Raw genomic sequence first — 23,341 nt, 5'->3', positions numbered from 1 at the left:
TTGCAAGACTGAGTTCTTATATATAACCAGATGACCTAGTCAGATATGATCAGGATAAGAGAACTGGAAACTAAGGGTAGAAAAACAAGCAAGCTGGGGTAGTTGTGAGTGAATAGAAGTGGAAACTTTAGACACCTCTCCTATAGGCCTAGGACAGTTCTTCTTGAACTTTTGTACATGGAGAAGTATCTGGAAAACTTTTCAGAACAGTTTTCTGTATGCCTAGGATAGGACCTGAGAATATGTGCCTCTAGGGAATGCTGGATTCAGATGCTGCTGCTGCCCATCTTTAGACCATATTTTGAGCAGCATTATTTTATATATAGTTATTTTGCCCCAGTCTTCTGGTTTTTAGGCTAATGACCATATGAACAAATCAGATAATGAACTGCCAATTTTCTGCTACAAGTCTTCCCCGAGAGAGAGAAAGACCCTGTGAAGTTCCAGGGGAAATTTCATTTATACTTTACCCTGTCTTCACTTAGAGAACAGCTTAATGAACATCTCCTGCCACAACAGCCTTGTGGATCCATGTGCATAAACCAATGGCTGTGGTCCTGTCACTGCCCCTTCTCAAGGATCTGAGAATGCCGGGAGTGTTTCCTCAGTCATTCGCCATCCTCTCAGTTATCTCCTCCATCCACATCCCGCGTACTATGGAATGACTTATTGATTAAGAAGAGTGGCCAGTCACCTTCCATGGCCAGTCTGAACAACAACAAACTCAGACCAATCTGAGAGACTGAAGCCCAGAAGTCCTGGAGAAAAGACTGCAGAATAGTATATTCTGATCACCAGCCCTTTGAGGTTTGCAGTGATCTGATTTGGATAAAAACCACAATAGTTTCCCCAGTTTTTGTCCTGGGGTAGAGAGTACTCTTGCCTGGAAAATCCCATGGATAGAGGAGCCTGGTAGGCTGCAGTCCATGGGGTCGCTAAGAGTCGGGCACGACTGAGCGACTTCACCTTCACTTTTCACTTTCATGCACTGGAGAAGGAAATGGCAACCCACTCCAGTGTTCTTGCCTGGAGAATCCCAGGGACAGAGGAGCCTGGTGGGCTGCCATCTATGGGGTCGCACAGAGTCGGACATGACTGAAGCGACTTAGCAGCAGCAGCAGAGAGAAGCTAATCTGCAGTGGCAGTTAGCAGAGTTTTAGACTAAATTTAGATTCTTTTCTGGCCTTGTGTGCTCAACCGACCAAGACTGAACGTGACTCAGGCCTACACTGATGACACTGTGACTGATTCAGATAGAAACATCTCTCATAGCCGAGCATTGTCTCCCTGACGCCTCCCCCCTGGCCTGCCTTTCAGGGTACTGGATAATGACTATTGTCAGAGGATGTCACCTCACGCCAGGTGGATCCCTACAGCCATTCACCCAGGGGGTTTGTAGCTCAGAATGTTTTAAGGAGAGAGATTTGCTAAGGTTCGGTTATTAGCTTCCAGCATCTCTTCACGAAAACCATGAAAAATCATGGTCATGGGAGCCTTCGGGCGATTCCTGCGGTGTCTTCTTCCACTATGTAGCTTCTGCAGCCGATTCCTGTTTCATGCTGGTCCTGCCCCAGGTGTGTCTGAACTGGGAGTGCTCCCTTGTGTTAGGGTATTGATACCACCAACGAGATTTCTCCTGTGCAATTGTCAATGCTCAACTTATAATATAGCAGATTAATCATTAAAGGTTTGCTTGCTCATCAAGAATATTTAAATGGAAATCATGTTAATAATAATGTTTACTGAAGCGGACCATGTGTTCCCTAGGTGATAGGTGCTTTATGTATTACCTATTTTACTTCTCAATACAACTCAAAAAGGTGAGCATTATTTTTCAGATAAGAAAACTGAGTCTTAGAAATTAGATCATTTGTCACACACATGTTGATTGTGAAATCTATGCTTTTGCTCTCTCAACTTGCTACCTCTCTAAATTGTATTTCCCACACACCATTGGAAGTGTCAAACATGTTGATAAAGCTTCTATCTTTAGTCTCCTTTCTCTATCTACTCTGAGTGATTAATCAGTTCATAATTCTTCAACTCTTCCTTCCATGCAAATAAGCATACCTTCCTCCTCTACCAAGTTCTATCTTAATAATCTTCTGATCACAGCTCCTTAGTGCTATAATGAGCATTTCTTAAAACACTGTTCCTGGAAAAAAAATTTAAATTATGTTAATAGGTATTCTGAAAAAAAAAGAGAGACAGGCATTGGAAATAAAGTTAAATTAAATATGTTCACTTCCTGCAGGATTTATTAGTGTATAATCAATCTCCAAAACAGGGCCAGAGTATGTAATTTCCCAGTGGTGTTTGTCCTCGAGTGACATTTTAAGCATACAACCTTGGAGATTGCTGGTATACTGCATTGAATCAAAACTCTAGGTTTGCTAAATACAACCTGAATATCTGGTGGATATCCTAGGTTCAGCACATACAAAGTCAAATTTATCATTTTTTATTCTTATCTCTTCAGTGTGTTCGTCTGTGTTCCCTAGGCATGGTGAATAATATCACAGTGTTATTATATACTGTAGATCCAAACTTAAAACAGTATTAAAATCCCACCTGTTTCTGCTTGTACCTCATATTTTGCTAATTGTTGCCTCTGAGTATACTTTTACAAGTTATCTCACTTCCATGTCTTTGATTCCATTGTCCTGCCAATCCCTAGCTCTTTTTGACCATCATAGATCTCAATTATTGCTACTAGCCCCAAATTATCAACATATTCAAGTTCAGAGCCCCCACTACCCCTGCCTACCACCTCACCCAATCACAGTGTAGCCCACTTGCTCTCACACCGTCAAGCCCTGTTTGCAGAAGAGAGAAAGGATAAAAAACTGTATGAAGATTTGATGTGGGGGCAGAAAACCAAACAGAGCTGGAGGTTAACACTCATGGGAGAATGAAATGTCCTGGAGGATCAGAGAAGAGAAGGGGGATGAATGGACCAACGTGTGGGAGTGGAGCCCTGAGGATGCAGTGAGGAGACACGACATCAGAAGGCTCCTGGGAGTGCTGGAACATTCAAGGTTAAGAAGTAACCAAGAGTATTAATGAGTTTTTCGAGCAGTTTGGACTTACACCACCTACAGTATGTGAGAGTCACATATAGAGTCTAGAATTTCTGTCTGGCTGTGCCTCCCAAGTGTAACCCTTCTGCAGGATGTGACCACCACCAGGCTCTCCTGGCTTCCTGCTACTCTGGAAATTTTTCCACAGGACTGTCCCATGCCTAGCCTTCATTTCCCTGTTCTCTCTCACCCCTCTCTCTGCCTCAGTCCAGTAAGCTAGTAAAATAGAGCTGTCACCTTTCTCTACACAGCCAGAGTCTGTCGGTGCCCTGGGACTTTGCTCTCTGCGCTCTCACGGTCCGAGCTATCCTTCTCTCTCCTTTTTCCAAATAAATGTTATTCTGTCTGTAAGACTTGTCTCAAAGACTAACCTCTCCCTTAGCCCCCAGGGTACCTTCTCTGGGCTCCCTAACCTCCTGTACACCATCTATTTTGGCTTGAAACACTGTGTTTTATCTATTTATTTTTATTGGGGTATAGTTGCTCTATGGCTTCCCTCATAGCTCAGTTGGTAAAGAATCCACCTGCAATGCAGGAGATGGTGGTTCAATTCCTGGGTCGGGAAGATCTGCTGGAGAAGGGATAGGCTACCCACTCCAGTATTCTTGGACTTACCTTGTGGCTCAGCTGGTAAAGAATCTGCCCACAAAGTGGGAGACCTGGGTTCAATCCCTGAGTTGGGAAAGGGAAAGGCTACCCATTCCAGTATTTTGGCCTGGAGAATTCCATGGACTATAGTCCAAGGGGTTGCAAAGAGTCAGAGATGATTGAGAGACTTTCACTTTCACAGTTGCTCTATAGTTTTGTTACTTTCAGCTCACATTTTACTGATGCTCTCTGTTTACATCTCTGTCCACCACTGGACATGAAGGACATTGAGGGCGGCACCAAGAATGTGTGGGCTCACTGCAAATCACTCAGTATATGTTGCTTAACTGAATTTTACCCTGATCGTGTCATTTCCCCTGTTCCAATGCCGAGTACTATCACAGTTGCCCATTTTCCCAGAATAAAGTCCAACCTCCTGACTATGGCTTTTATCACACTGAAAATGAGGGGCCAATCCCTTCTCCTGTCTCCTCTCCATCACACATCTGTGATCCCTGAGTATGGCCATGAATTCCTGCCCTGGGACCTTTGCTCATTTGCAACTGGAATATGTCCCCATCCTTGTGTTCACCAGATTTTTCCCATGCTTTATCAAGATTGTTCCTTCCAGACACTTTTGTCTGACCATCAAACTGGAAGTGATCTCTCCTTCCTTGGTACTTTCACAGCCCTCCTCTGCACCTGTCTTCTGTCATTTGTCACACTATGACCCACAACAGAATTATTTGATGGGCCCAGCTCTTCCCCAAGACTGTGAGCACTTCAAGGATAGACAGCAAGTTTGTTTTTCTTTATGTCTCTCACAGTGTCTGGTTCAATGCTTTGTACAGATTTCATTGAAATGAATTGCTAAAATGGATAAATTTAAAATAAGGTTATTTCGGAATTTATAATAGCTCACTTTAAAATCTCTGGGAAAGTTATTTAATGCAATGTGATTCCTTAGAAATGCCAGTTACATAAGGCATTACTTTAATCTGAAATTGATACTTTCAAGGTACAACATGGAAGGGACAAAAAGGTAATGATTCCTTAGAGTGAAAATAAAAGGAAAAAAATAGCAGAGAAAGAAAAAGTTGTAAGAAACCTCAATTTCAGAAGAAGTAAGAAGAGCAGATGAAGGACACTATGGTCTTAACATGAAAATTAACAATCCAAGGTCTTAGTTTCTTTTTATTCAGGATTCACTCTTCTAGAAACCAATAGTCAAATTATATTATTATATAATTAAATTGATAGCTATGCAATGTGGAAAAGGTACAAGCCTCAACATTTCAGAGTAAAACTGTCACTGCTAATATTTTGAAGATTAAAATCTCATCCCATGAACTTTAGGAAGCCTTGTCACAGCTTACACTTTTAAAAGATTGCCAAGAACTGCCCCTCTCAGCACACACGTGGACACCCACTTGAGCCACCCACAGGACTAACTTGCCCTGGGCATTTTCATTACTCCAGTCTGCATGATTTTATCTACTTAAGAGACCTATATGGGATTAAACAAATATTTCAACTGAGTGTTTATAATAACTTAAAGATTATTGCCCATATTAGGGCAATTTGAATCAGGACTATGAGTCTTAAAGGAGGGGGAAAAAAAATCTTTTAAAATGAATGCCTTTCAAATTGTTGAATTCATTGCTTGCCTACTTGTAGTATTTGGGAAATATAATTACTCATCCTTGTTCATTCACTCTGCCATCGACAATGTGATTGCCTGCAGTAGTCCAGAGGTTTGCTTCCCCTCACCCCTTACCTCCATCCCAATGGCTAGTTCATCTCTTGGTCTAGCTACCACCAAGATTCGACCAGAGCCCAGAGGTCTATAATATTCCATAGGATTATTCCAAAAGAGAAGTCTAGACGACTGGATGATAAATGCTTGAGTGTGACACTGTTCTTTATTCTGTCCTGTATGCTTGAAATAATTCATGATAAACAGTTATAAATATCCAGAAGAAGAAACCCTTCCAATGAATTACACAGGGTGCTTCAAGCTGTAGGCTTCCCTGGTAGCTTGGACGGTAAAGCGTCTGCCTACAATGCGGGAGACCCAGGTTCGATCCCTGGGTCGGAAAGATCCCCTGGAGAAGGAAATGGCAACCCACTCCAGTATTCATGCCTGGAAAATCCCATGGACCGAGCATCCTGGTGGGCTACAGTCCATGGGGTCGCAAAGAGTCGGACACGACTGAGCGACTTCTCTCTCTTCTTTAGATACATGTGTCTTTGAAATCAGAAGCTCCTGAACTTTCTAAAGTTTCTAAAGACATACTTAGACCTGGAAGCAACAGTCCTGATACTCAGAGTCAGAAGCAGAGGGCATGGAAGGACCACCATGAGTACCATGTCAGAATTTTCTCCAAGAATTGGTTTAATTGCTTCCTTTCCTTCTCTAAAGAAGCTATCAATTCCCATTTTACTTTCCAAAGTAAGGATCCACAAGAGTCACCAATTTAGATCCAGTGCGGACTCCTCTTCCCTAGAATTCCAGGCCCTCTACTAATTAGTCTTTTCCTACTATGATAGAGAACGTGGGCCATTTTTGTTGCTGCTGTTTTTTGGCTGCCTAAGCATTCATTAACACTCCCTCCTCAGCAGTACCTTGATATCCTTTCCAAATATGTCTCTCTCATTGCGCAGTCTTGGAAGGCCGATAACTCAAAGTACCCTGTCAGCTACTAGCTGGGAATAGGTATGTTGCCAGTTGGACTCTGAATATTAATTCAGGGGAAGCAAGAGAGGAAAGACACAAGGAACTGATATACCCTACCAGTGACACCCAGGCGTCACGGCGTCGGAGCTTGAGCTGCTGGGCCAGGATTGCTCTAGCTCCTGTCTGTTTCTGAATCTGACTCCTGTCCATTTTAGGAACCACCAAATAACCCTAACTAGCTTGAAAAAATTTACCTATTTCTGTATACTCATCAGAATCAGATTTGATTGTTTACAGCTGAGATGCAGTAATTCTTATACTATCCAGATTGTTCTCAAAGTGTGGCCCCAGGACCAGAAGCATGAGAGTCACCCGGGACTTGAAATGCAAGTTTTGAGGTCTCATCGCACACCTTCTGAATCAGAAGCTCTGGGAGTGGGATCCAGCAATATGTTTTTCAAGTCCTCCAGTGATTCTCACGATGGCTCGTGTCTGAGATCACTGCACCGTCCAGCACAATCCCCATCTCTTTCAGCCTAGACTCTCCACTCTCCCCAGTACCATTGTCCCTGGCCAGCATCTCGCTGTCACCCTCATAACTCCTGCCTCTGGGAAGCATCTCCAGGCCTCGCTCTTAGTATAGCAAGCCGGGACCATGGCATATGGGACACGTTTGTCCAACTGACGAACCAAAGGAGAACGGTCTTCCCGCTCCTTCCCCTCTAAAGCTCACACTTCTGTGTACTCTAGAAGTATTACCTTGTTCCTGCAGCTTGTCATGACTAATTTTAGGATAATGTGACAGTAATTAATACCTTAGAGTCATACAATAACCTGCACTTTTCTAAATGCTCCCACCCACATTATGTCATCTGTTTTTCACAACAGTCCTGTGAGGCAGGGAGTACTCCACCTTTATCAGATGAGGAAAGTGTGTCAGAGAAGCCTGCTCACAGAAAATAGCTTACATGGAACAAAGCAAAGACCTGAGTGTAGATATTCTGACTCCGGGGCTCCTGTTTCATAAGCATGATTTCACTTTCATTTGAAAATTTTTGCTAAATATATGTGCCAACACAGGTGCTGGTTGTATCAATCAATAAATTAATTATTAATTAATATCTAAAAATTAACGTATTTATCATCTTTTAACTTTATTACCATCTATAGACCTCATATCAGAGTGAATCAGCTGAGAGACTTTGCTAATGGGATCTGATAGAGTCCTACCTAGAGCCAATGAGGAATGGGGAAATTCCTCCCCTGTGGGTCTTTCTTTTTGAGCCAGACACGTTAATCCAAATGGAAAATTCCTCAGTGATTGTCTATGAACAGAAGCCATTGTTACTAAATGGCCGCGTGTGGGATAAATCTCAGAAATATGTTTATTGCATTAGTTGATTATAGTTAACCCTCTCTACATCCTACCTTCGTTGGTTAGGTTATCTGGGCTTAATGACTATTTTGAACCTTCATTTGAACCCTTCATGTGGTTATCCCATGGCGCATCTCCTATGTGCTTGCACTGGAGAGGTGACATTTCACTGAAGTATGACAGAGGCTTTCCAATCCCACTGGTGAGTGTTGCTGTCAAACATCTCAGTGAGCACGGAAGAAGAGAGTCTGAGCTCTCACTTCACATCAGCAGGTTGCTCATAATCTCTGAAGGCAGTACCCTCTGAATTATGAGCCATTACATAGCTCTCGCCCAGCAAGAAGAGGTTAAATAACTAATAGCACATGGATGAGGCAATATCAGTATAAAACTTTGGAATGCCACCAGGACCTTAATTAAAATTACCTTTTTCTCTCTTTTTCTCTTTCTCCCTCTCTCTCTCTTTTTTTTTTTTTTTGGCCTCAGAAAGCCAAGGCACAAAATGTTGCTGTGAGAGCCACTCATATTAGCTGTAGGATCCTCTACTAGTGAAGGCAGACTGAGAATGCAGGGACCTGAGGCCTGAGTTTGGTCACTCAGAACAAGCAAGCCTGGATTCTGTTGATAGCCAGGAGGCTCATTTTCCCTTCTCTAACTGGATATGGGGCCTGTTTGCTCACTCTCCATAGGTGATGAGTAAGTTCAAGATGAACAAACCCCCAAGGACAATCCTTGTCCCTCCAGCGACTTTAGAATCACGGCATGTGTCTGATTTTTGTTAGTCACATACTTGGACACATAATCTAATCCACTTATTCTGTGAATACCTATTAGCTGACTATGCATTTCTTCAAACGTATATTTCATTTACTTGATAATCTTGGACTTACACCAACATCCTCTCAAAAGAATTATACAGAGTTTAGAGGCCTAAACATTTCAATATATTCATACATTTTTGGTATACTCTCTAATTGCTTGTCAAAAAATCAGGTGGGAACAACACAAGATTGTTTCCAGCACTTTCCTCTTTGCTCCTGAGCTGCATTAATCTTTATAAACCACCAGCCATTAATGCTCACACAGAACTCACTCTATACTATTGTTATCAGCAGCTACTAGAAATCATGTTATTTGTTCTCTTAATAATTGAAATCACTTTAAGATGAGTGAGAGTCATACCTTTCCATTATGAAGAATGGAGAGATAAGCTATAGATATGAATCATGAGGGTTTTGTAAAGGCCACTGGGCCTGGTATTGGGGCTTCCCTGGTGGCTCAGTTGGTATAGTCTCCCCGCAGTGCAGGAGACCCAGGTTCAATCACTGGACTGGGAAGCTCCCTGGGGAAGGAAATGGCAATCCACTCCAATATTCTTGCCTGGGAAAACCTAATTCCTGCCGGTATAAGAGCAGTAACGGAGAGCTAGTTGCTGGGTTAGGGACTTAGCCCTGCTACCCAGCTGCATGACTGACAAGGGTTTCTAAAGTTCTTCTCTTCCCATTTGTGTAATGAAGCTAGTAGCATTCTTTAGCCTCCTAGGGTGCCATGGAAGATACATAAACTGGCGAAGTGAGGTAATGCCTATGAAGTAGTTGGCAGAGTGCCTGACACATACCAAGGTTCAAAAAAGTTATTAACAGTTATTCCAAAATGGACCGTTGCAGTAACAGTTCCACAATTTTATGGGGTTGTCACAAATAATCTGTTGGAATGAGTACTTCATTTTCGCTGCCAGTTTGTTTATAGAGAGTGCTAGGAAGCTGATTAATCAAAGACTCAAAATTAATTTCTGAGGAGAATCCTGAGTCCGTTAGTACTTCCTTAGCTCATTTCTCCCCCCTGGAGAATGTCTTCTGAAGCCTTTTGTAGAACTATCTCCTTTTGATTTAATTGTGTGTCTGTCTTTATCTCTGATTAGACTGTAAGTTTCTGATTCATGGTGTTTGCCCAGTAGTAGGTTCTCAATAAATATTTGTTAAAAAAAAAAAATGAATGAATCAGTTAATCAGCGAGTGACTGAGTGAAGGAAGGTGAGCAGCCTTTTAATTTAAACAGTTATTTCAGGCGCCACAATTTCTAAAACCAGATGTTAGTTCTAGCCCCAACCCAGCTGACCATTTCTACCAGACAGTTCTGTGCTTAACTGCACTCCAAGAGTGATATTTGAGCTCAATATTTAGCTTTGAAAAGCTGGGATGAAAGGAAGCATATCACAGAAGAGTGCCTGAAATAAAGTCCACTTTTCCCTTTCAGATAGATACCCTAAAATCCTTCCTGAATTAAGTGAGATTAGCAAAAAGTCACATTTCTAGACTGCATCAAGTTGTCTTGCTGCTGCTGCTGCTGCTAAGTCGCTTCAGTTGTGTCCGACTCTGTGCGACCCCATAGATGGCAGCCCACGAGGCTCCCCCATTGCTGGGATTCTCCAGGCAAGAACACTGGAGTGGGTTGCCATTTCCTTCTCCAATGTATGAAAGTGAAAAGTGAAAGTGAAGTCGTTCAGTCGTGTCCAACTCTTAGCGACCCCATGGACTGCAGCCTACCAGGCTCCTCTGTCCATGGGATTTTCCAGGCAAGAGTACTGGAGTGGGGTGCCATTGCCTTCTCCATCAAGTTGTCCTAGAATTGCTTTTATTGAATACGAGGGAGGTAGTATAGCATGATGCTAATGACTTAGTTTGGGAAGATTTTATTTAAAAAAAAGTTGCCCTATGGAGTTTTTCAATATACTCACTGTCAGATTATTGTTAAAGACATTTATTATTGTACTAGAGAATATGTCTTTCTGTAATTTCTGTATCAGGAATATTGGCACTTCCACTGAGCATTGGACTTGCTTTTACTCCATGGATTCTGTGCTTCTATTAATAGTTATTTTGACTATCAGAAAGGCTGGAGCCAAGTCCTCTATACCTTGTCTCTAGAAAGTGATAATGTAGGATGTCAGGGCATGAGCTGTATGAACCAACCTTCCCACCTGCTTCCCTACCCTTAACTCCTTCTTAATGTATCTTTCAAGTTCTTATTTTAGTGACTTCTAGTTCAATTTATTTACCTTTTCAATCTACCCTAAATTCTTTCTGAAATGCATCAATACCAAATTAAACAACAAATCATCAGAAAAGTATCAATAATAAAACTGATTCTATAAAAGTGCCCTGGGCAGTTCTCCCAGAATCGGTACCACTGACTAGAGATATACCATAGATTGGAAGAATCAATATTGTCAAAATTACTATACTACCCAAAGCAATTTATAGGTGGAATGCAATGCCTATCAAATTACCAATGGCATTTTTCATAGAATTAGAACTAACAATTTGTATGGAAACACAAAAGCCCCCAAATAGCCAAAGCAGTATTAAAAATACAGCTAGAGGAATCAGGCTTCCAGCTATCCTACAAAGCTACAGTAATCAAAACAGTTTGGTACTGGCACAATAACAAATACAGATCAATGTAATAGGACATAAAGGCCAGAGATAAACCTATGCACCTATGGTCCTGGGTGTTCATTGGAGGGACTGATGTTGAAGCTGAAGCTCCAATACTTTGGCCACCTGATGTGGAGAGCTGACTCATTTGAAAAGACCCTGATGCTGGGAAAGATTGAGGGTAGGAGGGGAAGGGGACAACAGAGGATGAGATGGTTGGATGGCATCACTGACTCAGTGGACATGGGTTTGGGTGGACTCTAGGAGTTGGTGATGGACAGGGAGGTCCGGCATGCTGTGGTTCATGGGGTTACAAAGAGTTGGACACGACTGAGAGACTGAACTGAACTGAACGGAACTGACCTATGGTCAACTGATATATGACGAAGGAGGCGAGAATATACAATGGAGAAAAGACAGTCTCTTCAGTAAGTGGTGCTAGGAAAATTGGACAGCTACATGTAAACAAATGAAATTAGAGCATTTTCCAACACCATACACAAAAATAAACTCAATATGAATTAAAGTCTTCAATGTAAGGCTGAATACTATAAAATGCTTAAAGGAAAATATAGGCAGAATACTCTCTGACATAAATCACAGGAATATCTTTTTTCAATCCACTTCTTATAGTAATGAAAACAGAAACAAAAACAAACAAATGGGACCTAATTAAACTTAAAAGCTTTTACACAGCAAAGAAAACCATAAAGAAACCAAAAGACAACACATGGAAGGGGAGAAAATATTTGCAAAGAAAGTGACTGACAAGAGATTATTCTCCAAAATCTCCAAAAGCTCATGCAGTTCTACATCCAAAAAAAAAAAAACCAAAATCAAATCCAAAAGTGGGCAGAAGATCTAAATAGACTTGACATTTCTCCATAGACGACATACAAATGGCCAAAAAGCACATGAAAAGATGCTCAACATCACTAATTATGAGAGAAATGCAAATCAAAACCACAATGACTTATCACCTCACACTGGTCAGAATGGTCATCATAAAAAAATCAACAAACAATGAATGCTGAAGAGGATTTGGAGAAAAGGGAACCCTCCTACACTGTTGGTAAGAATGTAGATTGGTGCAGCCACTCTGGAGAACAGTATGGAGGTTCCTTAAAAAAGTTAATATAGAACACCATATGACCCAGCAATCCCATTCCTGGGCATAAATCTCAACATGCAATCTCAATGTTCATTGCAGCACTATTTACAACACCTGCGACATAGTAGTAACCTAAATGCCCATCAAAAGCAGAATGGATAAAGAAGACGTGGTACATATATACAATGGAATATTTCTCAGCCATTAAAAGGAACACATTTGAATCATTTCTAACGAGGTGGATGAACCTAGAGCCTATTATACAGAGTGAAGTAAGTCAGAAAGGAAAAAACAAATATATACTAATGCATATATACGGAATCTAGAAAGATGGTACTGATGAAATTATTTGCAGGGCAGCAATGGAAATATAGACATAGAGAACAGACTTATGGACATGTGAGTAGGGGGAAGGAGAGGATGGGATGCATGGAAAGAGTGACATGGAAACTTATGTCCCATATGTAAAATAGATAGCCAATGGGAATTTGCTGTATGACTCAGGGACCTCAAACCAAGGCTCTGTAACAACCTAGAGGGGTGGGATGGAGGGAAGAAGGAGGGAGGTTCAAGAGAGAAGGGACATATGTATACCTATGGCTGATTCACGTTGAAGTTTGACAGAAACCAACACACACACAAAGATAAACTTTCTAAAATGTGAAAGAATAAAAAAAGAAGATGTAGTACATATAGAATATTACTATAATATTAGAATATTATAATACAATACTAGAATATTACAATAGAATATTACTCAGCCATAAAAGAACAAAATAATGCCATTTGCAACAACAAGGATGGAGCTAGAGTGAAGTCAGTGAGACAGACAAATATCATATGATATAGCTTATATGTAGAATCTGAAAAAAATACAATATAAATGAACTTATTTACAAAACAACTATATTCACAGATGTAGAAAACAAACTCTTGGTTACCAAGGGGGAAAGCAGGGAGGGTTAAATTTGGAGACAGAGATTGACATATACACACTGCTGTGTATAAAATAGATAACTAATAAGAACCTATAGTACAGCACAGCGAACTCTACTCCCGACACTGTAATGACCAATATGGGCAAAGAATCTTTAAAAAAAAGTGGTTATATGTATATGTATAATGGATTCATGTAGCTGTACAGTAGAAATTAACACAATATTGTAAATCAACTATACTCCAATAAAAGTTTTAAAAAGAAGCCTTAAGAGAATTAATAAGATTGATTCCATAAAAGCATCCTGGGCAGTTTTTTCAGAACTGGTTCCATGGACTACAGAATCAGTTACATGAGTCTTACTTAAAACTCTCACAGGCTGCTCATTGACGGCAACAGAGTCAGTAGCTATCATGGCAAGCAAGGACCTCAGCCAGGTCCCTACAATTTTCCCTTTGCCAGCTTCATCTCCTGACCTATTCCTCCATCCCTTCCCTTTGAGTATCTTGATACTCAAAGATAGTGCTGATTTGAGGGTTTGGAATTCACTGACTTTACCTACAGGCCTCCATCTCTTCACGAATTAGGCTCTTGCCCCTACTTCAACCTCTACTGGCCTTTCAACAAGCTTTACACAAGTCCCCGGAAAGAATCTCTGCTGACTCCTCAGACAGAAACTCACCTTCCCTCTAGTCTGCATTCTATGGATATCTCTTTTAGCCTTTATTCTACTCCATTAGTTGAGTCCTCAAGTTCTAGAACTTGACTTTATTCACACATAGTTCTTGACACAAACAGCTGTTCCATAGATGCTTTGTGGAGTGATTGGACAAGTAAATGAGAGAACATATCTGTCTGTAGATGATGGCTGCTTTTTAATGTTAATTTTTAAAAATGAAACAACAACAAATCATGTCCCTCTAGTTAGCAGCAAATGATCTAGAAATACCACGAAATTCTTTATAACTTTATCCTATTTTCAAAAGGGAAAAATAATAATCAAATAAAAATTTATATCTTAAATAAATATAGCCTGGCATTTATGAATATTCAGCTTTATCTCTTCTCTTGATATAATTTATACTGTTATTAAACATTAACTATAATGTTTAATTTAACCATACTTATTTATTTATACTCTAATTTCACAAAGAATTTGAGATGGTCTATAAAAATACAAGGATGAAATAGTTGAATTTTTTAAAGCATATAAATAACCATAATTGAGAAAATATATATTGAAATAAAATAGCAATAAAAGAAGAAAAAATAGAGTATTTCAGTTTAAGTCATGAATTTCCTTACAGTACAGTTGCAACAGAAATATAGCTTTGGTCTTCTGAATGGTCAAAGGCAAAACAGGGAAAATAATCAACTAGTTCTTATGGTATTAGGGGGAGGAGAGGTTATTACTTATTTTCTAATGAGTTAATTCTGAAATGAGTTTTTGTTGGATTTCATATAGAGGATATTGAGAGATATAGTGAAAGGGAAAAACCCATCAAAAATATCAGATCAGCAAGTATATTAATAGATTTTATATGACTGTTTCTATAATTTCCATTAAATGAAGCCAAGGGCATAACATGCAAATAGTTAATCTTTACTCATTGTAACTATAGCTGGTTGGAGTGCATATTTTTTTAATCCCCAGCTATTTATAATAACACAAAAAGCAAATTCAACTGCATTCAAAGGCCAAGTAAGTAATGCGAGAGAGGGAAGATGGCCAGGACAAGTCATATGAATCTGGAAAGTGCATGATTTACATAAAAGTGAGAATAAAACCCAAGTTGGCCAAATTATCCAATTTTTCAGAAGATGAAAATCCAAATTTTTAGTGAAATTTTTTTCATAAATTTAGGCAATTATTTCAAATAAAATAGAATGCTCTGTATGGCAAACAAAGCACATTTATAGGCATCCTAAATAAGAACTTGATAGTGAATTTTAAATTTAGACATCTATTTCATTACCTCTATCCTATAATTTTGAAGTGTTTATTACAGAGGACATGACTGTGTGATTACACATGAGGGGAGTTAGCTTGTTTTTATGGTTGCTGTTTCAGTTACTTTGATTTTATTAATTAGGATACAACTAGTATTGTAACAGAGAGCCCAGAATTTTGGTGACTTAACACAACAGAAGTTTATTCCCTGCTCATTCTGCTGCTGCTAAGTCACTTCAGTCATGTCTGACTTTGTGTGACCCCATAGATGGCAGCCCACCAGGCTCCCCCGTCCCTGGGATTCTCCAGGCAAGAACACTGGAGTGGGTTGCCATTTCCTTCTCCAATGCATGAAAGTGAAAAGTGAAAGTGAAGTCACTCAGTCGTATCCGACTCTCTGCGATCCCATGGACTGCAGCCTACCAGGCTCCTCTACCCATGGGATTTTCCAGGCAAGAGTACTGGAGTGGGTTGCCATTGCCTTCTCCAGCTCATTCTAGTGATAGTCTATTTTGAAAGTTCTTGTTGGTGGGCAGGTTCTGTTCATTCATCATAACTCAGTGTCATTCAAGACTGAAGGCACCTCTGTCATCTTTGACATGTAGGTTTCCAGTTACTTTGGGATCCTCTCTATTTCCATTGACAGAGAAAAGACTGTGGATGTGTTTGCTTGGAAGGTATAACAGGCCATATCTGGAAGTGAAGAACCTAACCTCTACTTGTATTCCATTGCCTAGAACTCAGTCATGAGGCCACACTAACTGCAAGGAATTCTGGGAAAGGTAGTTTAATTGTGCATGCAAGAAGAAGAGGAGAGAGTGGATTTTGATGAATGGATATTAGATTCTGCTGCACTAGTAATTTAAGTCATTCATCTCATCTTATATCTATAGGTATCCAGAACATGATCCCAGAGTGAGTGACATTAGAAATTGATTTATAAAAATTATCATGATAATTATTATTATTAAACCAAGTAAAACTTGAGATTAAAATTTATGCAATAAATTCCAGAGAATCAAAAGGTATGAAAGAGAACATAATTATCCCTCTACATCTAGTTCCATGACATTCAATGGACAAAAAAAAAATATCAAATTGCTTTAAAAAAAAAAATGTATATATATATCTGCCAAGGCCTCCTTTTATCATTATTAGCAGGAAATTTGGTCTCAGACATTCGGCAGGAAGACTGGTCTCTCCTGCTCAGAGTCTGCATAGGAACCCCAGAGGTTTTACCATCCCAAGATTGAGGGGCACAATTTTCTAGTTAAGTGTGGCTGCTGTTCCCTCTGCTCCACACCCATGACTATTGGCCCTTCAAGGACCATGGCCCTTTTTGTTCAGTGCTAAGCCTTACCATAAAATTTGTGGGGGCTTCTGGTCTATATAGAGCAGTCAGAATTCAGCCTCTTTTAACATACATACCTATTTGAGTTCTTACTAACCAAAGAACTTGGGTAGAAATGGAGTATGGTCCCTGTCATATGAAGAACCCCCAGTACCCCCATCCTCTTTATTTTGAATGAGCCAGCTTCCTCCCCTTGAGTTTGTTTACATTCTTTTCCTTCTCAAGACAATGCACACCACCCCCACCCCCTACTTATTTTTAGGTTCTTACATTAGTGAGGCCAGGACTCTCAACCACGGACAGGCTTTCCAGATGCTCAACACTCCATCAGCAAATGTTAATTTCCTCTCCTTGCCTGAGAGAGCAAGTGGGTGGTGTCAGTGTTGAAGTAGAGGCAACTGCCCTTCATGATGGTGAAGTTTCCAGTTTGGATTTGTTTGAAATTTAAGGGATTATCTAACAAGTTAGGTAGAAATGTGTGCTTTGATAGTTGAGGAAAAATAGGATATATTTTGCAGTTAATGTGAAGTATGAAATTGTTAAGTAAAATAAAACCTAAGCTGTTAACTTTAGCTGAATTAGCATTGAAATTGATTTTGACCAGTCATATGTTAGATAGCTTCTAATCCCCAATGATCAGTCTATCATCACTACCAGTTTACTAGGCAGTAACATTCATAAGAGGAAATGTGAGCTCTCACACCAGTGATCATAAGGTATAAGAGTCATTGTCAAGGTCTGAGAAGAAGAAGAGATGGGGGAAAAGACCTCTATACCTGCCTCAATCTCTTCTTCACAATACCCACACACCCACACATCCACCCCTGCCCCAGAAAACTGGGCAAGTTGAATAAATGTTTAAGAAATGCTTGAACATCAACTGCTTGTATCAGACATTTTTCCCTCTGAACATTCTAGACAGACAGTGGGGTGAGAGGCCTGCTCTCCTGGCTCATGAGCTGGGTGACCTTGAGCAGATTGTTTGATTTTCTGAGGCTCAAGTTCCACAACTTCAAAATGATGATAATGTGTATCTAGTTCACATGGTTGTCATGAGCATTAAATGAGAACACTTATCAAGTTCTTAGATCAGTACACGCACACAGTACACTTACCTAAGTGCTAGCTATCTAATACAACAAAACAACAACAAACCCAGCAAACATCCCTACAACTCTGTTCACTGCTAACTTTAATAGCATCCTTGGTAAGAGAATGTTCTGAGAATTCTGCATCATGGTCATCTGTGAAATAGGATAATCCTAGATCCTACCTCAGTAGGGCTATTGTGAGGACCCGTAGGGATGATACAGGTAAAGAAGACAGCGCTTGGGACAAAGCCAGCCCTCATTAATCTTGACATTAATTTCACTGTTGCTACCTTATCTTGATCATCATTTGCAATAAATGCTTGGACATTTCTCTAACAGTGTGAAAGCATCTAGTTTTCAGTATTTGATTGCCTTTTATTGAGTTTGACTCTTAATTACTCCCTGTCTTCACAATAAATATATGTCCCTGTTGAACCTAAAAAAGTGCTTATTGTTATAAGTACTTATTCTTTTTGCACACGAGGAGAGCATGAAGAACACTGTCTACATCTGCCAAAGGAGACACAGAGGAATAACATGGGTATTTTTGCTCCGAGTCACCTGAGTAAGAATACGTGATTGCATTAGGCAGCTGTCAATGCTGTGGGAAATGGAAAACTACTGCTGAGGAGTTTTATAACTGGTAAAGATCATCTTTGATGCTAAGAGGCAGTTCTGACCACATTCCTGTCCCTCAAAGTTTGCCTTCCTAATCTTTATCTCTTTGACCCCCTTGGAGAAAGTTATCCTACCTGATTCTGATTCTTGCTTGACCCTGTAAACAAACATCCCAACTGGGAGGTCTGATGACTCATATGCCCCCTGCGTAGTGCTAAATGAAATGCAGCTGACTTAGCCAAAGTTTCTTTGAAATTCTTTTTTGGATGCACATTTCTGGAACCATCAGTGTGCCTGTGGTTAGAGAGCCACTGCAGGATCAGCTGCATACACCTTTCCACGTCCCTATTTTGTTCTTCTGGACTTCTGCTTCAGCCTCTGCATTCTCAAACACCATCAGGAATCCCTCTAGAATAGATGCTGCTGCTGCTGCTGCTGCTGCTAAGTTGCTTCAGTCGTGTCCAACTCTGTGCAACCCCATAGACGGCCCTCAGTTGAACCCACCAGGGAAACTCAGAATGGTCAAGAATTTACTTTTTAAGCAAATATATTTTCATATCTTTTCCTAGAAATCATTGAAGATGTCAATCTCCTCTTTTGCAAAATGGGAAAGGGACTGCTAAGTCACTTAAGTCGTGTCCGACTCTGTGCAACCCCACAGACGGCAGCCCACCAGGCTGCCCTGTCCCTGGGATTCTCCAGGCAAGAACACTGGAGTGGGTTGCCACTTCCTTCTCCAATGCATGAAAGTGAAAAGTGAAAGTGAAGTCGATCGGTCGTGTCCAACTCTTAGCGATCCCATGGACTGCAGTCCACCTGGCTCCTCCATCCATGGGATTTTCCAGGCAAGAGCACTGGAGTGGGGTGCCATTGCCATCTCCGTGGAAAAGGGAAGTTGTTTCTAATTTTAAATGTTAATTTCAGTAACTGCTTAAGTGCAGATATTTATCATTGGTAGTGTTTCAAACATAAATCATCTTATTTTTTACCCAATCTCTTCCTCTTAAGTCCTATTTATTGAGAACTGACATAAACTTTACTGGAAGACTTTAGGGAGACAGAAGGGTTAGGGGGAGTTCTCTTGAGCCTTAATAAATGAAAAGGCACTGTCGTAGCCTCAGAACCTATAATAATAATCAGCAACCATACAACGTAAATGGTTTAAACAGACTTGTTTAGACGGGTGTGATTTCTCAAAGGAGGGTAACCAGTCAGAGAGTCGACAGATGCTTTAGATATGAGTCACCTTAAAAATGAAGAAAGCCTAAAATAATAACTCCACACCTTTTTAACTTTTTTCATTAAAAATGTGTGGCAATATTGTGTGGCCAGGACTAAGGAGAACTTGAGCTTCTCACAGAAAGGATAGAAATCATTCACAAGATTCCAGGAAGAGGTTAAGGAATACAAAACCAAAAGACATCCTTATTAATTGTTCATTCTTCAACTATCTGTGCTGATCCTAACAAGCCAGGCTCTCATCCTCTGGGCTTATTGGGTGTGGGGAGATTTGATTGTCAATTGTTATTGTCTGTCTTCACAGAAGAACTGGCTAGGAGGAAGTGTTAAGAGGAGGAGCGGGAGGAGGAAGCCTGGTGATCAAACAGGGAGGCTGCTGCTGGAGGAGGGGAGAATGCCTGGTGCACAAGGGTGGGGGTGGGAGCAAAAACAATGCAAGCAGTCAGAATGCAAGTTCAGAAGAGGGACTAGGCGGAAATGAGAATAAGAGGCATTATGCTGCTTTATGGAATTGCTAATGAGAATACTGCCAGATATTTAAAGTAAGCCTTAAAAACAAGTTATGTCCAGCTTGAGCTCATGGGAATGTTCCCCCCCTGAACACTCTTCCACGCCTGAAACATACCCATCCCCAGAGACAGAGCTCATGAGGGAGCAAAAGTAATTAAGGAGCTGTATCACAGTAACCCTTAAAAGGCTGCAATGTTTAGCTAGTCATTGCTGTAATGGAAAGTTACATTGGATAGAAACCTAGGATTGAGGTGGAATTCAGCCTAACCATGAGCATGTTAAATGCTCATAAATGTGCAAATTTTTAGTATATTGGAATAGTTCAAGTTTAGTCAGAGAAAGACTCAGTTAAGGATAGTTCCATGACTTCTCCAAAAGTGTGTTGCCTGCGGTGTTTACTTTGTCTTTCAGCCATCGATCTCAGGATATGAATTTAAATTTCAAGATGACTTCCTAGCAAATGGATCTTTTGCTAGTCAGTTTCAAGTGTGATTCCTCTGGGAATTCACACCAATAAAATTATATGCCTCGAGGCTCTCACTGCTCCCCCATTCAGGTCTTGTGTATCTGCATTGTCTTAAACATTGTTGAGAATAAATGATTGTATTCAGTAATCTTTAAATATACCAAATTAATTTTCTTAGGATACTCTGTGATTAGTTTTCATGGATGGGTTTTTATTTTTATTTTCAAGATCATATGTTTTGGGAAAATTTTCTATCCTAAAATATAATTCTATACAGTCCTCATGGACAAACTTTATGTTAACAAGGTCCCTCTTTTTGCAATGACTATGTGTTGCCTTAAAAACGCACAGTCGTAAGACTCCAGGCTGGTGTTTCTCAATCTGAAATTATAGGTTCACAGATATATTCATAGGCCTATACGGGGTATGCATACACTGCTTGCCTTGGGAACTATTGTAGACATCAACTTCAATATATTTTAGAAAGTATCAACTGAGATTTGTGACATTTTCTGTGGATGCCCACATGCTAGAGCAAACCAAACATAGAGTAGATAAAATGTCAAAACATCCACTGAAGCACCGCTTCTAGCTTTCATTTCAGAGTGATTTAAGAAACTCAAAACTTGGTCTCTTCCTTATGTGCAGTAACCTATTGAGGATGAAGGGTGTTAGGGAAAGAATCCAATTGAACATAAATGATACATTTAAGAATATTCACAGCTTATTGCCTAGAATTTATCTTCAACATCACAGAAACCATCCTCTCCTAGGTCTCTCAGATGGCCCACTAGCATCTAAGGAGTCTCTTTATATCAAAAAGTATAAGAAGGAATTTGTTGAGAGCAATGGTTGACTATGTTCTTGATTAGGCATTAAGTGTACAACATGTACAAACAAAGTTCAAAAATCACAAATTCGTATTTTTCCTTAGAACTTTCCATTCATCCTTGATGATTAGATAAGGCTATTAGACATTGAACTTTAAAGCTGTTGTTGTACATGAATATGTGTCAAAGAAAGTAGTAGGGCAGGGAGGTTGATTAATAAGACCACCTAAACCATTAGACTGATGGACTTGGCAAAGAGATAATGATTCCAAGGTAGTGTTCTACAGAGAGTACCTTAGAAATCAGCATAGTAAATAAATGCTTTATAATTAGTGTCAAATATCACAAAGGATTCATATTGCATCAGTGAAACTTCTTACACTATAAATGGTAGAGAGGATTTGCCCAGTCGAACCTAAAAAGGAGGGCTTTTCTGAAAAAGAGATTTGCCAGGGCTCTAAAGCTCACAAGTGAATTTGGGGCAAGCTTCTACTGACAGTTCAGCATTAGTGGGACCTCTAAGGTAGAGTCCTGTGTTAGCAATTGTATTCTTGTTTAACAGAAATACATCCCAACAAATTTAAGCAGAATAGGACTTAAATGAAGATTTATGAGTGACTTCCAAACTCTCTAGGAGGGTCAGAGGGCCACACTTGGAAACTTAAGCTGTAAATGATGCTCAAATTACTCAGGACTGTCCCAGAAGAACCATCTGCCACCACCACTATTTGCCCCAACTAGTACTTCTGATTCTAGTCCTGAAGATTCGTCTAGAACATCTGCCTGTGTGCAAGGTGTTTCTGCTCTGAGTGGAGTGTACCCCAAAAATGTTTTGATCTGAGTTCTGGCATAGATGATTTTGACTGGTGGAGAGCAGGGCTCAAGCATGCACTTGAGGATGCAAGGGAGGTAGAAGGGAATTTTAGGTGCCTACCTTGAGAAAGTAAAGACTTGTAGGTAGGGAAATCTCCAAGTTTAGGATAAGTGCTCAAAATGCTTGGAAGGCAAAGAGAATGGCGTATTTCCACCACACCCATCAAACTCAGAATTTGGTTCACAGGGCGAGCCTCATGAGGTAACCTCCTGGTTTTCAGACAAAAATAAATCAAGGCAAATTTAACTGTAACAGCCTAGGAGAGTACTAGAGTTCATAATGATTGACTTACTCCTAGCTATTTGTTTCTTTACACTTTGTTCTTTACTAAGTCTGGATTTGATTTGTCAAATGAAGGCAATAATGTGATATTGTTGTTGTTCCTTTGTTCAGTCATGTCTGACTCTTTGTGACCCCATGGACTGCAGTACTCCAGGCTTCCCAGTCCTCACCATCTCCTGGATATTGTTAGTTATTTATACTAATTTAGTAGGTATCATTTTATTTATGAATGATCACATATTGTGTGATTTCACTGATATGAAATGTTCAGAGTAGGCAAAATCATAGAGACAGTAGATTCAGTTCAGTCACTCAGTCGTGTCTGACTTTGCGACCACATGGACTGCAGCAAGCCAGGCCTCCCTGTCCATCACCAACTCCCAGAGCTTGCTTAAACTCATGTCCATCGAGTTGGTGATGCCATACAACCATCTCATCCTCTGTTGTCCCCTTCTCCTCCTGCCTTCAATCTTTCCCAGCATCAGGGTCTTTTCCAGTGAGTCAGTTCTTAGCATCAGGTGGCCAAAGTATTGGAGCTTCAGCATCAGTCCTTCCAATGAACATTCAGTACTGATTTCCTTTAGGATTTACTGGTTGGATCTCCTTGCAGTCCCAGGGACTCTCAAAAGTCTTCTCCAACACTACAGTTAGAAAACATCAATTCTTCAGAGCTCAGTTTTCTTTATAGTCCAACTCTCACATCCATACATGACTACTGGAAAAACCATAGCTTCGACCAGATGGACCTTTGTTGGCAAAGTAATGTCTCTATTTTTTAATATGCTGTCTAGGTTAGTCATAGCATTTCTTCCAAGGAGCAAGCGTGTTTTAATTTCATGGCTGCAATCACCATCTGCAGTTATTTTGGAGCCCAAAAAAGCAGATTACTGGTTGCTATTGGCCTGAAAGAGTGGTAGGTGGCGG

The 23,341-nt window shown here is 40.3% G+C and overlaps 2 protein-coding genes across 48 annotated transcripts in view; one reads left to right on the top strand and one right to left on the bottom strand.

Annotated features, from left to right (window-relative positions):
* LOC147368940 (uncharacterized) overlaps window positions 1-23,341 on the bottom strand; it is a 509,652-nt gene that overhangs the window by 269,902 nt on the left and 216,409 nt on the right. For 3 of the 46 annotated variants that reach the window (XR_015166960.1, XR_015166928.1, XR_015166930.1), the window contains one exon: window positions 22,196-22,344. The exons of 40 other annotated variants lie outside the window; for them this stretch is intronic. The gene's annotated coding sequence lies outside the window, so the exon portion shown is untranslated. Of the gene's footprint in view, window positions 1-2,136; window positions 2,156-16,777; window positions 16,863-22,195; window positions 22,345-23,341 lie in introns of those variants that run through there. 3 more of the 46 variants (XR_015166936.1, XR_015166940.1, XR_015166942.1) reach the window with 2 other exon arrangements.
* CCDC192 (coiled-coil domain containing 192) overlaps window positions 1-23,341 on the top strand; it is a 150,964-nt gene that overhangs the window by 61,085 nt on the left and 66,538 nt on the right. The window lies entirely within an intron of this gene.

This window comes from Bos grunniens, chromosome 7 (genome assembly GCF_055505025.1).
Source record: "Bos grunniens cultivar Pamir isolate PY7600 chromosome 7, Bosgru_T2T1.0, whole genome shotgun sequence".
Taxonomy (NCBI): domain Eukaryota; kingdom Metazoa; phylum Chordata; class Mammalia; order Artiodactyla; family Bovidae; genus Bos; species Bos grunniens.
Note: the sequence above shows the minus strand (reverse complement) of the source record. Positions and strands in the feature narration are given on the sequence as shown.